At 53.5% G+C, this 16,656-nt stretch overlaps 1 protein-coding gene across 1 annotated transcript in view; it reads right to left on the reverse strand.

Annotated features, from left to right (window-relative positions):
• Positions 1 to 12,485, reverse strand: part of Fignl2 (fidgetin like 2) — a 28,028-nt gene extending 15,543 nt beyond the window's left edge. The window contains exon 1 of the mRNA XM_070035288.1: positions 12,463 to 12,485. The gene's annotated coding sequence lies outside the window, so the exon portion shown is untranslated. The remainder of the gene's footprint in view (positions 1 to 12,462) is intronic.
• Positions 12,486 to 16,656: the final 4,171 nt, after the last annotated feature.

The raw sequence follows: 16,656 nt of genomic DNA on the forward strand, positions 1-16,656 counted from the left end.
GCTTCCCAGCTGTGTCCCCTGAGGCCTTCATGTCCAGTGTTGATGTCTGGCCAGGCCTTGGCTAAAATGACTCTCAGTGAGGGAGGGGGGTACTGAGGAATCTGAGGAGGAAATTTAAGGATTTGTAGGTATGGGGCAATTCAAGCAGACACTACCCCAGTTAAATATGCAGTCACCCTTCCATTCATCCATCCATCCATCCATACATACATATATACATACATTCATTAAGCTTCAGGAGATCGAGATGGAAAGATAGACAGGTAGGCTCCCTAACCAGCTTGACAGTAGGAACATGGCTTGTTCTTGGCTTGATCTTCATTCCAGGCTAGATGAAGATGCTTTGTCTCTGTCCAGTGGTCTGAGCAGGATGATACTACACAATCTCCCAAGCAGGCATGCAGTGTGTGTGAAAACATACACACACACACACACACACACACACACACACACACACACACACACACACACACACACAGCTGCTACCACAAACTCCTTCCCATGGTCACTCTGGCCAATCACAGCACTGCAGGATAAGTCCCACTGTCTGGTGCCCCCAGGGAATGTATTAGCACATTTGAACCGCTCAACCTGCCACTGACAAAGCCTAGGGCTTTGGGAAGCCCACAGCAGGAAGGGTGGGGGCCTGTGGGGACCTGGCCTTCCCTCCACCTCCCAGGGGGAAGCTCAGGACCAGATTATGCATTCTGGGGCACGGAGGAATTTGGGGGCCCCAGCTCTAGCAGTGAATAGCAATCCATAAAATCCCAATTTGCACACTCACTGATCAAACAGCCTACCTACTCCCATCCTGGGGGCGGGGGGGTGTTTGAGGGTGGCTCCCAGATCTTCCTCACTCCCCCCTTTTTTTGTTTTTGTTTTTTGTTTTTGGTACTAGTCCTGGGACTTGAATTCAGGAAGTGGGTGCTGTTCGTTAGGTTTTTCACTCAAGACTGGTGCTCTACCACTTGAGCCACAGTTCCACTTTGGCTTTTTGGTGGTAAATTGGAGATAAGAACTATGATCCTCAGATCTTCAGCCTCCTGAGCAGCTAGGATTATAGGCATGAGCCACAGGCACCCAGCTTCTCCCGGACTCTTGAAGATCCTGGGGTGCCTAGTGCTGGAGGAAGGACTCCCAACATTTTACACAAGACCCAGTCTTACTCCCCCACCCTCCAGGGGTCAGAGCTCTGCCTGTGCCTCCTGTGATCAGGCTGCTCTGGGCAGGGGGAGGGGTGGGTGCCTCCCAGCCACCTTTGTCCACCCTCTGTGAAGCACAGCTCTTTCCCCCACAGCCCCCTCTTTTGCACCCTGGGGCTACCTCGCCTGACTTCAACCTCATCAAAGCTGCTAATCACTTTTCCAGCTCAGAAGCCCTCCTCTTCTCCCTGCCCCCTTCTTCCTAACAGCCCAGCCCTGCTCTCCCAGGACCCTTCAGCCCAGGGATGCACTTCCTCTGTCCTCCCAGACTGCCTCATGGCGCCATGGAGGCAAGTAAGCCACAGGTCTTCTAACCCAGGCCCTCTCCCTGTGGCAGCGGAGGAAGATGTATCAACCTAGCTATCACCCACAAATTTGCCTCCTGCCTAAGTTCTGAGCAAGAGAATACTATTCTGGTTAGCGCGCTTTCTCTCTTGAGCCAAATAGTAGCTGTGGGAAGTTCCAGGTGATCAGCCAAGCACTTCTGGAAGGACTGACAGCTCATTTGCATAGTGCCTCACAGCTGCAGGAGATAGGCCCAAAGGAACCTTCCCATGTTTACTGAGGCCGGAAAAAGTGAGTGCACCCTGCCACACTGCTCTTCTCACTGCCTTCAAGCTCTAGTTGCAGCTAGTTGGAGGCAAGTCAGAAAGGGACTCAGTATCAACCCTCACTCTGCTTCCCACAGGACTGGGGGCCTGCTCTCCATCATGGGAAGAGGGACTACAGCATGAATCCATTCACAGTGCCTTCCCTTCCCCCCTGGCTGTTTTCACCCCCAGGACAGCTGGCCCCCACTGTGGACTGAGTGAAGGCAGGTGTCTGAAGGCCAACCCCGAAGCCCAGGAGCCTCTCTAGCAAGCTTGCCGCCATGTGGAAGCAGCAGCCCTTCTTCCCTCTCAGACCCATTTGTTGTAACGTATGAGTTCTGATTGTTAAAGGACAAGTGTCTGGAGGGCAGCAGTCCCCAATGTCAGTCAGCTGAGGGCACCAATGAGAGAGTTGGGATGGAGCAGGCACTAACTGGGCTCCTCAGAAGCTACCACAGTACTTCAGCCAAGGAAAGCTGTGGGTTCTCCCTCTGGCCAAAAATAGTCTCCACAGAGACAAATACAGTTTATAATCTGCCTCCTGGACCCAGAAGATGGCTATCCCACTGGGGTAAGTTCTCTGACCTGCTGACCATTGCTGAAGATGCAGTCTGAGTTCCAAAGTACAGCTTTCCCAGGCTGTCCCAGCCAGACTCTTGACACCTGTATCATGAGACATCAATCCTCACTTTCTCCTCCATTAATAGAGAAGCAGCCCCACAGCCCTGTCACTCAGATCTCAGCCTCCTGAGTAGCTAGGATTACAAGTGTGAGCCACCAGGGCTCAGCTCCTTTGGAATCTTAATGAGACACCTAGGAATTCAGATGAGAATTTGTAAGGTCCCCTGAGGTCCACTGAGACCTCAGACCCAACATACCCCAGGAAACCTCTCTGCCTTCTCCTTCTAGTATCTATCTGCCCACCTAGGCTAGGACTCTGGATTCCATATATCTCCACCTCTCATAGCTGCCCATGCCACGGGATCACTTAAGTTCCACTGACATTTGCTCTGGAGTGATACCACATATCTCACCCCACAGCCAGTCCCACCTCTGAATTCACCACCTCTGCTCTCTGCCCTCCTATCCCTTCTCCTGCCTGGCTGCTAGAGAAATGCATCTTTCCAAAACACCAACGCCACTTCCCACCACCCACAGAGGGCAGAAACCTCTTAGCATGGCCCCAGAGCTGTCTCTCCCTCCCACCTCAGCCTCAGATTTTGCTGTTCCCACTTCCTAGCCAGATCAATGTACTCTCTGACCTCCTGTGTTCTCACATGGCCAGGCTTTTGCTCCATCAATCCAGAACACCTTCTCTCCATGTTCTGCAGTGGGGACACTCCCACGCTCCTATGTCACTTTGAATCTGAAGCCACTGTTGACTTCCTCTTTGGGGCCGGGAGCAAGTTACTTCCTTTTTCTTTCCCCTGGTCCGTCTTGGGACTTGAATTCAAGGGTCTAGGTGCTGTCCTTGAGCTATTCTGGCTAACCACAACTTGAGCCACAACTCCACTTCCGGTTTTCTGAGTGGTTTATTGGAGATAAAAGTCTCACAGACTTTCCTAGCCAGGCTTGCTTTGAACTGCAGTCCTCAGATCTCAGCCTCCTGAGTAGCTAGGATTACAGGTGTGAGCCACCAGCACTCTGCTCCCAGTTACTTCTGTTTTGCCACTTAAATACCTCATTGAGGGTTGATAGCATTTGTGAAACTGGGCTCTGAGATCCTGCCCCTGCTCAGCCAACCCTGCCTGGGAACCACTCTGCACAAGTGAGCAAGTGGGCAGTTTCTGGCCCAGCATCCTTTGCTGCTGTCCTTCACTAGTCCTTACCCTCCCTCAACATCTTCCTTGATTAAAAAAAAAAAAAAAAAAGAAAGAAAAGAAAAGAAAAAAAGCCAGAAAGACCAGGGCCCACAAACTAGGCTGTTGAAAACTTATTTTATGAGAACCATTAATTTGTTACAGTGCAGATAGTCCTCTGGAACTGCCAATGCATAAATCAAAGATATTTAAGAAAAGCATTTGTAAAAGTGTTTCATCTGTACCGATGCAGTCTCAGTACTGTTTCATGTAAGGGACATCCTTGGATGCTGGTATCCATAGAGGTCCTGCAACCAGTGTCCAGTGGACAGAAGACAGCTGTAATTATGTAGGGCGGCAGGGTTGAGGTTGCTCAGAATTGAGTCCTAGGCTTGACACGTGCTAAACACAAACTCTATCATGGAGCCACACTCTTAGCCTCTAGCTATTTTTTTAAATTACTATTTTACCTTTTAAAAAAATGATGTGTTTTTCCATTGCGGTCAAAGACTCACTATTGAACCCTGTGCTTGCTGTCTCTGCCTGGAGTCAGCTTGCCTCCAGCTCCCAGGCACACCTCACCCTCATCAGAAACCCGCAGCATGGCCTGTGCCAGGCTATTGGGGGACTCACAGAGCTGAGGTGGGGTGCAAACACATGCACTTAGACTGTCACCTCTTCTTCTGCCCAGTTGGACACCACTGCCATCTGGGGCAGGACCTGTCACCCTATTAGGACTTGGGAGATTGAGCCAGAGCTGAGCCTTAGGCTACTTTTACAAGTGGGAAACCTGTGGGCTGTTCCTAAAAACATTTGATCAATATATAAAATAACCCGGGTGTCCAGTAGGAATGAGAAACATTGGAGTAACAGTTGCATCCAGGAAATCCCCAGCTGTCATGAGACACAGGTGTCAGTCCCAGAGCCCAAAGAGGGCTCTGTCCAGGAGGCCTCAAGTCAATGTGGGTGACAAAGTGGTCTCCAAAAGGCTTAAGTTTAAAGTCTAAGTGATCCTATTTTTTCTGGCCCCAAATACACTCCTTTATGGTGGGGTATGTGAGACACGCCCCAATGCAGGGGGCTGGACAAAAAGGTGAGGAAACAGGCCTAGGCAGCCCACCCCTCCCCAGCCCTGGGGTGCTAAGCTGAGTCACTCAGCTATGCAGCCTGGCCGGTCCACCTAGGTGTGAGTGGGTAGGGCTGTCCTCAAGGGGATAACCCCCACACCTGCAGAGCCACAGGGACCAAGAGAGCAGGAAAAATAGGGGGAGGGGGCCAGGCAAGACTAAACAGCCACAGCCACTCCCCTGTCGACCTGATCTGGGTGGGAACTCAACCAGTCATTCAACCCTCCCAAGAGCAGGCCAGCGTTCCCATGTGACAGATGAGTAAACCAAGGCACAGGTCACTTGTCTAAGTCACCAGGTGAGGACTGAGGACCACCCATCCGGGATGGCTGATTCCAGATGTTTCTCTGTCATTCTTACTTGGCAGTTAAGAAAACAGATCATCAACTGAGTTCTGGTGATTCGTACCTGTAATCCTAACTACTCAGGAGGCTGAGATCGAAGGATCAAGGTTGGAAGCCAGCCCAGGAAGGAATTCATGAAACTCTTATCTCCAATTAATCAGGAAAAAAAAAAAAGGAGATGTAGAGATGTAGCTCAAGTGGTAAAGCTCTAGCCTTGAGCAAAAAAGCTTAGGGTTAGTGCTCAAGCCCAAAGTTCAAACCCGAGGATGGGCATAGAAGAGAAACGCATTAATGCTATACTGTGAATGTAACCCAGTGCAGAGTACTTGCCTAGCATGTGCAAGGCCCTAGGTTCCACCTCAGCATGACATAAAGAAAATGAATGAATGAACAAATGACATTATAGCAAAAATGGGCCATTGACCCTGAAGTGAGCTCTGGCCAGAAGGTGAGTCTGGCCTTCCTTTCTGTGAGTTTCTACATTTGTCCAGGATGAGGGTCCTCGCCAACTTCCCTCACTAACCTCCGGCCAGATAAACTTAACTTATGAATGACCCAGTCTGCAGCATATGACAGCAGCAGGAAATGGACCAAGACATCTGACCACTAAGGAAACATTATCTGTGAGGAGCTGGGTGGAAAAGAAATTTCTACTGGCAGATCAGAGTCCCCAGTGAGCCCAGCTGCCCCAACACAGGCCAGCTAGGTGAAGATGGATCAGCATAACACGAGGGAAGAAGGTACAGCTTAAAGCGGTCTTTTCTTTCCCCACGGATCTGGAAGGAACAGACACCTCCCTCAGACTCTTCAGCATCCAGGGGTCAAACAGGGCAGTGAGGCGCAGGTGGACTGGCCCCAAGCAGTGTCCCTTGTCCCAGTTTCCTGCTAATTCCAACTGACATAGCCTCTCCTCACACACAATAACAACCCAACGCCTCCACGGAGGCAAATCTGGGCCCTCCCCCTCATAGTTTCTACACGCCAACCTGTCTTGTATATATACATTCCACAGTTCTGAGGGTGTCTGCCCAGCTCAAATCCCCTTAGTGGCTTCTATTCAAGGAATACAGGGGTACTGAAGGTAAAGCCCGTTCCTCTCCTTCTTTGGTGGTCCCCAACATCTTCTAAGTTTCTTGAAAATAGTACCAAATTTAAAAAAATAGGAGAACTGGCACCAGTGGCTCATGCCTGTAATCCTGGCTGCTCAGGAGGCTGTGGTTTGGAGGATTGTGGTTTTAGGCCATCCTGGGCAGAAAAGTTCCCTAGACTCTATGTCCAAAATAACTAGTAAACAGCAAGACTGGAAGTGTGACTCAAGTGATAGAGTGCCAGCTTAGCAAGCCAAGGCCCTGAATTCAAACCCCAGTATCAGGTGGGGGAGGGGGGAGGAAGGGAGAAGGGGTGGGAAAGGAAGAAAGGAAAAAGTAAAGAAAGAAAAAGAAAAAAAACTTCAGTTTTCCACCTAGGCAGGAAGTGAATATCTCCAGTTTGATACTACTTTGCCACAGGCACCTAGTATGAATTGTGGCTGTCAAGCCCTAGATATTTTATTCAAATAGTCATTTATCCAATTCATCATCATCATCATCATCATCATCATCATCATCATCATCATCATCCTGAAATTTGAACTCAGGGCCTCAAGAGCCTCAGGGCCTGATACAAAGATGTCCAATGGGAATGGGGGAATGTCAGGAAGCCAAGGATCCCAACCTCTGGAACCTGGCAAAGGTAGAGACAGGGACTTGTGCAATATGAGGGCTGGGAGGTAGGTGCACAGCATAGGTGGGCTGAGAGTGAAATATAGATTCTTTGTTGTATCCTTCATTAATCTCAGCATTGAACCGGAACACAGGAAGGCGTAAGTCTGTCTGGGCACTGACATGGGACAGAGGGAGCATGCTTCTACCTCCTAGAATCCTGCAGGCACCCAAGCTAACCAGCCCTCCTCTTGACCATCTCTTGAGCCCTGCTCTCTACCCTGACTCTACTTTGGAGCAGGCCTTGAAGTTGGCTTCAAAGATGGCATTGTCCTTCATGGGCAGGACCTTCACACATATGCTCTTCTCTTTCTCCTGTCTGTTATGTAAATTAAATAGGTTATCCATGAATGAGCGGGGACTAACACTATCCTGGGAGGTGGTTCTACAGTTATTTGTTGAGGATCACACCTGATTTGTCGCAGGCACAGTCGATGCAGCTCAAGACTTTGTCCCTAGAATGGGGACCAAGACGGGTCATCCCAAAATGGGATTGGGGATATGAACTCAATTCTCCCACTTCCTGAGAACTCCCCACCACCCCGAGGCCTCAAGGTGAATTCTAAAACAAGTCTGATTTTTCCACAACCCAATACCAAAAAAGATGATCGGTGTTTAGCTGAGCCCTTTCCTTGACGTCACAAATCAGAGAAATGTCACTGCAACAATCAGAGCCCTGAATTTTTTTTTGCGGGAGGGGGGAGGGAAGAGGGGGGTTAGTCATGGGGCTTGAACTCAGGGCCTGGGCGCTGTCCCTGAGCTTTTTCCACTGAAGGCTAACACTCTACCACTGAGCCACAGAGCCACTTCTGGTTTTCTGGTGGTTAATTGGAGATAAGAGTCTCACAGACTTTCCTGCCTGGGCTGGCTTTGAACCTCGATCTTCAGATATCAGCCTCCTGAATAGCAAGGATTACAGGTGTGAGCTACCAGAACCTGGATAATCCTGAATATTTTGACCTGTGTTTCTTCTACAAAACTAGTCATTCAAAACCAGAACTCAGATTCCCCACTACCAGTCTCTTTGAATCCTTACTATGATGCTTATTCTTATCTATTCCTTGAGATGATGGGAGTTTTTAAGAACCATATAAGCATTAATTGAGCTGCCAAGATCTTTATGAAAATACTTCAAAAAGTTTTCTTGCCACCCATTTTGTTTTTGTTTGTTTTTGTTTTTTGTCGGTTGTGGGACCTGAACTCTGGGCCTGGGTGCTGTCCCTCAGCAATTCAGCTCAAGGCTAACTCTACCACTTGAGCCACAGCACCACTTCCTGTTTTTTCTGCTAATGTGGTGCTGAGGAATTGAAGCCAGGGCCTCATACATGCAAGGCAAGCACTCTACCACGGATCCACCTTCCCAGAACCTTGCCACTCGTTTTTGCTCCTGGAGAACAAAAAATCCCTGCACAGCCTCACTCCAAACCACACAGTTAGAGATGGGATGGCATCCCAACCCCAACCCAGGAAGTACAAACTTTCCATTTGAAGGTTGGCCAAACAAGCGACTCAATCTCCTACCCCTGGCATGGGGCTCCTGCCACTAAGTCCATGGAATGAGCACTGAGCAGAGGCCAAGTGATCTGGGCAGCTCTGACTTTAGCACCTCAGAGGAAGCTAAACTGAGTTTCTGGGACCAGAGTACCTATGGGCTTCAGAGTCCAAGAACTTTCTAAGTTAGGAGAATGCAAGGTCTGGTATTGGTTAACACAATTAACTTCCTTAAGTTTCTGAGGGCTCTGTAAATTTAAAAAAAAAAATTGTCAGGCGCTCGTAGCTCACGCCTATAATCCTAGCTACTCAGGAGGCTGAGAGCTGAGGATCACAGTTCAAAGCCAGTGTGGGCAGGAAAGTCCATGAGACTCTTATCTCCAATTAACAACAAAACCAGAAGTTCCAGCTGTGGCTCAAAGTGATAGAGCACTAGCCTTGAGCAAAAGAGCTCAGGGACAGTGCCCAAGTCAAGTCCTGAGTTCAAGCACTATGATGAGAGGGTTTGTGGGAGAGAAAAGAAAAGAAGGGAAAAGAAAAGAAAATCAGGCTGGAAATACAGCTCAAATGGCTGAGCACCAGTCATGAGAAGGAAAGTCAACTATGCTCAAGGCCCTGAATCCAAATCTATGCACTAACGAACATAAATGGATCCAGGACTTTTCTTTTTTGCTTTCTCTATGCATGCTGATGAAACCCATGACCTTGTGCTTGCCTCTACCTAACCCAATGACCCCAAAATGGGTTACCCCAGAGGCCCCTTTCAGCCCTAGAATTATTGGCTTGCATTCCTTGTCCCCACCCCCATGATTGAGATTGAACCCAAGGCCTCCTTCTATGTTCCACTATTGAGTTACACCCCAGTCCTATTTCTTGCTTCCTTTGCAGCAGGGAAAGCCTTGGGATCCAAAGCCACGGAGCCTTGTACAGACAAGGTCCTCCTCATTACCATACAGCCCCCAGAAGAGAACAGGGCCAACTCAAAGGGAAGCCATCAGTACATCAGATGGTTTGTCAGTCCACTGGTAGGGAAGGTTTTCTCTCAGCCAACAGACTACAAGGTTAGTGCACCCAACCTTGTGTTCCCCTCTTCGGGACACAGCCCTGGAATCCCACTGAGTCAGGCTCTTGCTTCGTTAAACAGGATAGTCATTAGCTGCCAAAGTTAAGAAGAGGCACAGTTCTGCTAGAAGACTCAGGGAGGGTGAGGGAAAACAGCCTCTCTTCCCTGCCCTCTTGGGCTGACCAATGGTGAAGGGAGGAGAGGGGAGCTCCTGAGTCCAGCAACTGCCACAGTAGGCGCTGGTAGTGGGGAGTGGGGGGGGGGATGTCTTGGCCCAGATAATAAGCAATTGTTAATGTGATCCATATGGATTCTGACTGGCCTCTCTGTTTAACAGGATGATAATGGCAGGGAAAGAATGTTGGTCTGTAGGAAAGAGAAGGGGCAAAGTCCTCCCTAGTCTTGGGGGGGGGGGGATCATGAAGGAATGAAGGAGGAGGTAGAGGAGAAGGAAGAGGAGGAGCAGACCCACTTAGAGGTCTCCACCACTCAGAAGAGCAGAGCTACTTGTCTGAAAGCACAAGGCTAAAGGCCTTTACCAAACCCTTTCTCTCAGACAACACATATTTGTAGGGCACCCACAAAGGCCAAGCCCCATGGAACAGGGGGCAAGTATATGTCCAGTTTGGGGCTCCCAGAGGCAAAACCTAGTTTTAGATTCTGCCACAAAGGCAGAAGGGAAGCACAGGTGCAGAGCTGGGGGACTGTGGAGGGAGGGGCAAGTGACAAGAGCCGAGGGGGAAGCAACTCTGGGGATATGTGGCATCTGAGCTGGGCCCTGAAGAATGAGGAGGTTGTGCAAGACAGGGACAATGGGGAAGGCATTTGGCTGAGGGAACAGCAGGAGCAAAGGCAGAGAGGCGTGAAATTGCGTGGAGGGCCTGAGATATCAGCAATAAAGCTGGCCCAGGCAGAGAAGGGGAGGGGACTCTTGATCCATAAAATGTGTGGCCATGGATGACCAGAAAGGAGGCAGGAGAGGACTCTGGAAGACCATACTTCAATCTGGGTCCCTCTCCCCTGCTTCCCTCCAGCTGTGGACAGGAACTGTCCAAGCAGGGCACTCTGTTGACCCAGGCCACCCCACAGTCAGTCAGAGACTTGAGAATCAAGGCAGGGTATGAGAGACCAAACTAATCACCCCTGTGTCTCTTAGCTCCTTCTTCTTCTGGAGAGACAGTGGACCCCCCTGAAGCTTGAGAGCAATCTAGGGCTCACCAGGGGCAATCTCTCTCTCTCTCTCTCTCTCTCTCTCTCTCTCTCTCTCTCTCTCTCTCTCTCTCCCCCCTTCCTCCCTCCCCCCTCTCTCTCTGTCACACACGTACACTCCCCCCCACCTCCCCGCAGCTAATTTCCCTTTGGCCTAAGAGGGCTTTCCCCAGAAGATATTACAACATTGCACGAGGGTCACTTCTGGCTGATTCTAGCACCAATGGATTCTAGTGGGAAATAAATGAAATGGTGTTAAGTATGGGAAAGAGGGATTTATGAGGCCTGTCACCCCGTTCAGCACCGCCAAGCCGGCAAACCCCGCCCCTTTCCTCGCCCACCCCAGGAAGCCCTGCCCCGCCCCCTGCCCCCCGCAGCTCTTCTGGCCACCCCGGACCAGCACCCAGCTCCCGGTTCGCTGCACATCTGCAGAGCTGAGCTGTCCAGCCTGTCCAGCCTTGAGAGGAAGAAAGACGGGGGTGGGCGTGGGGGGGGGTGCTGCTAAGACAGAGCAGAGAATGGCATCTGCTTCGGGCCTGAGTGGCTCAGGAAGGAGGCCAATTCCCAAAAGATGCTGGGGGGGGGGGTCGAACTGGACTCAGGAGAAAGGTCCAGGACTCCCTCTGCAAGGCTGGAGTCTTTCACCCGCAGCATCTACCGGCCCATTCCAAGACCCTGGGTCTCAAGAGCCCAGAAACCCCAAGACTCTAAGCCCCATAGTGGGGCTACAACCAGGTCCCCAATTCTTCCCTGGGATTGGGGCTGAAGGCAGGCGGACCACAACACAAACATTCTTCCGTCCTCTATTCTCCTCCAAATTAGGTATCCATGGAGACAGGGCCGGCAGCCTGACAGACTCACAGCCTAATCCTGATTTAGTGACCGTCCCTTTAACAGCCCACCCACCCGTCCACCCACCCCTGCGCTCCAGGCCGCCGCGGGGCACAGGCTCCAGGCCGCTCGCCCTCCCGGCCCCCGCGCAGACCCCTCGGCAGGCCCTCCGCCCGCGGGGACACCGGAGCCCAGGGGCCCACATGTGCCGAGCACCTACTGTGTGCACAATCCCCGCGGGAGACTGCGGAGATCTATCCAGAGCAGGCTCCTACAAGGGGATCTGCGCAGACCCGGCGAGGGCACTGGGAGTGGGGAAGTTTAAGGGGTTCTCTGGTGAACGGGGAGCTTAGGGGGTCTCCCTAGCAGCTACCAGCCCAGGGAAGCGCCGCTCCGAGTAACACCCTAACTCTTGGGATGGGGGCTCTGCTCTCCCCGTCCGGAGGAGAATCGGAATGGAAGGCCAGGCAGGCTGGGGGTGCGGAGATCGACGTGGTCTCCTGTCACTGCCCGGTCGCGATGCTGGGGAATCTCCGGGCCTGTAACCCAGCCCCCACCCCTCCCTCACACTCAGGGGCCGCTGGACAAAGACCTGACGGAGTGGGAGGGGCCTGCAGGCCGGCCCTGGGGCTCCGGCCCCAGGAACCTCCCGAGACCCGAACCCGCAAATCCTGGCTCTCAACACCCCCCTCCACACACAGACACGCGCGCGCGCACACACACACGCACAGCCCCGCAGACTCCCCAGAACCGCCTCGACCGACACTTAAGAGGGGGGGGCGAAGCGGGGACCCGCGGGCGGCCGGGCAGCGACCCCCGCCCCCCTCCCCCTCCGCGGGAAGTGACCCCGGGCTCCCCAGCACCCGCTCGGGTCTCTCTAGCCCGTCTCGCCCTCCGACCTCCGCCTAGTTGAACCCCGCGACCCTCACCCCCGCCCTCCCTCGTCGGCTCTAGCACGGTCCCGCGCCCGCGGACAAAGCTCCGGACACCCCGATCCAATAGTCACCACCCCCTGACCCCGGGCGGCCTGGCCCCGCGACCCGTACCTCGGCATACCGGCCCGGGTCCTAGGTGAGTGTGCGCGGCCTGGGGGGGCGTCCGGCCCAGGGGTCGGGGCGGGGGCGCGGGCCGGGGGCGACGAGCCGGGGCTGGGGGGCAGCGGCGCTCACCATCCTGGGGCCGCTGCTGCTGCGGCTTGCTGCGGCCGCCGCGGCCGGGAGCGGGACTGGGCAGTGGGGGTGGCCGGACAAGGGGCGGCCCCGGCTCCCCCCGCAGGCAGGACCCCCACCCCCGCCTCCCCTCGCCCGCCCCCAGAGCCCTCCCTCGCGGGCCCGCGCTCCCCTCCCCTTTCCCCCGGGGTGCCTCCCTCCTCCCTGCCCCGCCCCCACGCTCGGGCCCCGCCCTCACACAGTGCCCCACCTCCACGCCAGGGCCCCGCCCCTTCCTCTGGCCCCGCCCCCTCCCCTGGCCCCGCCCCTCCCGCTCCCCGGGGCTCGCTCGGCCCCCGGCGCCGCGGGCCCCGCCTCCTTCCCAGTTCTAAAATAAATTAGCCACCGAAGGGGTGGAAAAAAGAGCAAATGACCCTGGGTGTGGAGAGCGGCCCCGCGCCGCTCGGGCCGTCAGCCTGCCCCGCCTCCCCGGCCGTCCGAGCGGGAAGTTCGGCTGCGGGTGGGGGAGCGGCCGGGGAGCCGCCGAGCGCGTCCGCTGGGTGTGAGCGGCTTCCTGGGTCGAAGGTTAAAGGGGAGGGCGCCTTCCTCCCCCCCCTGCCCCGCCCCGCCCCCTGCCTGCGGGGGCATCCCAGGCCGCCCCGGTCGGCCTGCCCCTCCTCGAGACCCTCCCCTCTCCCGGGACCCCCGGGCCCCAGCCCTCTTGACTCATGGTCACTTCCCCGCCCCAGGGTGGCTGCGCACCCACTGCCTGCCGGACGCCGGGCCTGCGAGTGCGGGCGGGGCGGGGGCAGGGCGAGCCCCGGACGTGACTCAGGAGGGCTTCCCCAAGGAGACGACCGCGGGACGCGTCCTCGACCTCTTCTGAGGGCTTGATTGGTGTCCGGAGATACGATTGCACACCGAGGGCTGCCTTTGTGCCACGCTTTGGGCTCGGTTCTGCCGCCTCCTGTCCTCGTGGAACTCCCTGTCCAGGGTGGCTCCAGTCCTGCCATGTACCTGCCCCAGAGCTTCGGTGGAGAGCTGAGGGCCTGTAATCCTAGGTACTCAGGTTCAAAGCCAGCCGGGGCAAGAAAGTCCGTGAGACTCTTTATTTCTAGTCAACTACCAAAAAAGCCAGAAGTGGAGCTGTGGCTCAAGTGGTAGAGTGCATGCCACGAGCTGAGAAAGTCAAGAGAGGGCAGGAACCCGAGTTCAAGCCTCAGTTCTGCTAACCCCACACACACACAAAAGAAAGAAAAGAAAGAGGGGGGACGGAAGGGAAAGAAAAAGAAAGAAAGAGAGAAAAAGAAAGAAAGAAAGAAAGAAAGAAAGAAAGAAAAAATCTTCAGTGGCCTTAAAGGCCAGAAGTCCCCTTCTTCTGGAGGCTGTTGGGGGAGCCCAAAGGCCCTCAATTTTTTCCTGCCCCCCTTTCATTCCCCCTCCCCCACACATATGGAAGCAACACCCAATACCCTAGAAGATTCTAGAACTCACCAAAGTCAGGGGATTTTTCTCTCCAAAGTCTAGAATTTTCTCTTTCCCTCTCCTCTCTACTCCACACCCCCAGGCTGGGTGCTGCGGCTTTAGCATGTGACAAGACTAAGGGTCCTGTGACAGACACCATCCTAGCTGGGCAGAACCCCTAAACAGAGGGACAATCCCACAGTAACAAAACAGGAAAGAGCCCCTTGAATCTAGCATTTCCTTACTGATGGCACAGCTGAAGTCCAGAGAAGAGAAATAGTGTGCATGGATCACACAGCAAAGCCACATCTAGAATCTACTTTATTCTTCCCACTTTTTAGGCTCTCCAGGGACCAAAACTGCCGTTAAAGAGAGAGGCCAGCTAGCAAATCAGGAGGCTGAGATCTTGGGATCCTAGTTCAAAGCCATCCTGGGCAGGAAAGTCTGTGAGATTCTTAACTCCAATTAATCACCAGAAAACTGGAAGTGGAGCTGTGGGTAGAACACTAGCCTAGCCTTTTTTTTTTTTTTTGGCCAGTCCTGGGGCTTGAACTCATACACACATTGGCCTCTCTCTCTTGTCTGTTTGTGGGGCTTGAACTCGGGGCCTGGGCACTGTCCCTGGGCTCTTTTTTTTCCCTCAAGGCCAGCACTCTGCCACTTGAACCACAGTGCCACTTCTGGCTTTTTCTGTTTATGTGGTACTGAGGAATCGAACTCAGGACTTTTGTGCATGCTAGGCAAGCACTCTACCACTAGGTAAAGCCACATTCCTAACCCCTGCTAGCCTAGCCTTGAGCACAAAAACTCAGGGATAGTGCCCTGAGTTCAAGCCCCACAACAGACAAGAGAGGAAGGCCAATGTGTGTGTGAACCCAGGTCCCTCAGCCCACAGATGGTGCCAGGACACCATGCCCAGCACTGCTACAGGAAGTCTCTGCAGGCTCCAAGTAGGGATTGACAGCTGGCTTGGACTGAGCTTGGACCCAACTTGAAGGAAGAGATTGCTCACCTGGCACAGAAGTCCAGTTCAGCCTTCTTTCCCTTGGGGCTAGTGGAAAGGAGAGGCTGCACTAGAGAAGGCGTTGCCAGCTACTGGAAGGATGGCTCAGTGTGCTGCAAAGGCCTTTGCTAAACTCCACAAGGTAAGATAAGGCCTTCATCTTGGCAGGACTGACTTGTTCCTGATGGACAGTCAGCCATGGTCACATTCAAGGGTTTATTTAGCACATGGGAGTAAGGCTGGCCACTTCTTCCCTCCAACCCCATGCCGCCCCAGAGCTTGGGCAATGAAGTGCAGCTCCCCTGCCCTGAGCTCATTAAAGTCCTGCTAATACATCATCAGGCCTCCAGAGCTGACAAACACTCAGTCCTGCCAAATGGCCCTTCCTCATATCTCCACCTCCAGCTCAAGGGCGGGGCCCTGGGGCCTCATCTCTGTGGTCTCCAAGCTGACCCCTCTCCTAAGTGCCCCCAGGCAGGGGATCTGTGTCCTGAGAGCCCCCTGCTGAGGTCATTGTGATCAGCTCAAGGCAGGTCAAGTGCCTAGCAATGGATTGGATAATAACGGTGGTAATGATGGCTGATGCGTGGCAGGGGCCTCTGTCCTTTTCCAGCTCTTTGGCTTGCATCACACTCGGAGTGGAGACCCCCACATGTTCCGGCTCAGAAGGCTTGAGTTTATAGATGGTGGGGTGGAGGAGGGATGTACGTGCATGTGTGCCTGTGTGTGTGTGCCTGTGTGTGTGTGCGCGCGTGCGCACACGCGCGTGCGCGCACATATGCATGAGACTGTCCCGGCTTAGAGACTTGCCACAGACCTTTCTAGACACACAGAAAACTAATTGCAGGGACCCAGAAGCAGCTCTAAGGAGGGAGAATTAGGGAAGGAGAGATAGGGAGGGAGGGATGGAGGAGCAAGTAGGGGGTAGGAGGGAGGAAGGAAAGAGAAGGGCTCTGGGGAAGGATGGGGTGGAGGGGAGGAAGGAAGAAAGAAATGGAAGAGAGGAAGAGGAAAGGGCGGGAGACATCTCTTTGTGGTTCTCTGGCTGGCCACTCAGGAGTCATTGTGGGCAGAAAAGGAAGGAAATGTGTCCAGGCTAGGGGACTGGGGAGTGTGCCCAGAGCATACCACGTCCTGCTAGCTGCTGCTCCGCTCTGGCTGCGCTAGCTGGAGCTCAGCTGCCACCATTGCAAATGGAGGCCCTGTCTCCTTATTCCGATTCACTTTCCAAAGCCAATTGCTAGCATCTCTCTAACCCTGTCTTCCCTGTCTGTTTGTGAAAAATCCCCCAGCCAGAGTCTGTGTCTGGGCCACTGTGAACATGGCCCAGAAGCCCCTGGAAATCTCAGAATTAGGAAAGTTGCCCTACCTCATCTCCATCTTTGTGTCGGGCCACTCAGGATCTAGAGGAAGGCAAGCAACCAGCCCTCACTTTCACCTTTAGGACTTGACATTTGGGGACCCAAAACTCCCACTTCCCAAAACCCACATTTCAGCTAGGCACTGGTGACGCACACCTGTAATCCTAGCTACTCAGGAGACTGAAGATCAAAATTCAAAGCCTGTTGGGGCAGGGAAGTCCGTGGACTTTTATCTCCAATTAATCAGCAAAAAGCCAAAAGTGG

Source organism: Dipodomys merriami, unplaced genomic scaffold, assembly GCF_024711535.1.
Source record: "Dipodomys merriami isolate MVZ:Mamm:240054 unplaced genomic scaffold, mDipMer1.0.p SCAF_10, whole genome shotgun sequence".
NCBI classification, from domain to species: Eukaryota; Metazoa; Chordata; class Mammalia; order Rodentia; family Heteromyidae; genus Dipodomys; species Dipodomys merriami.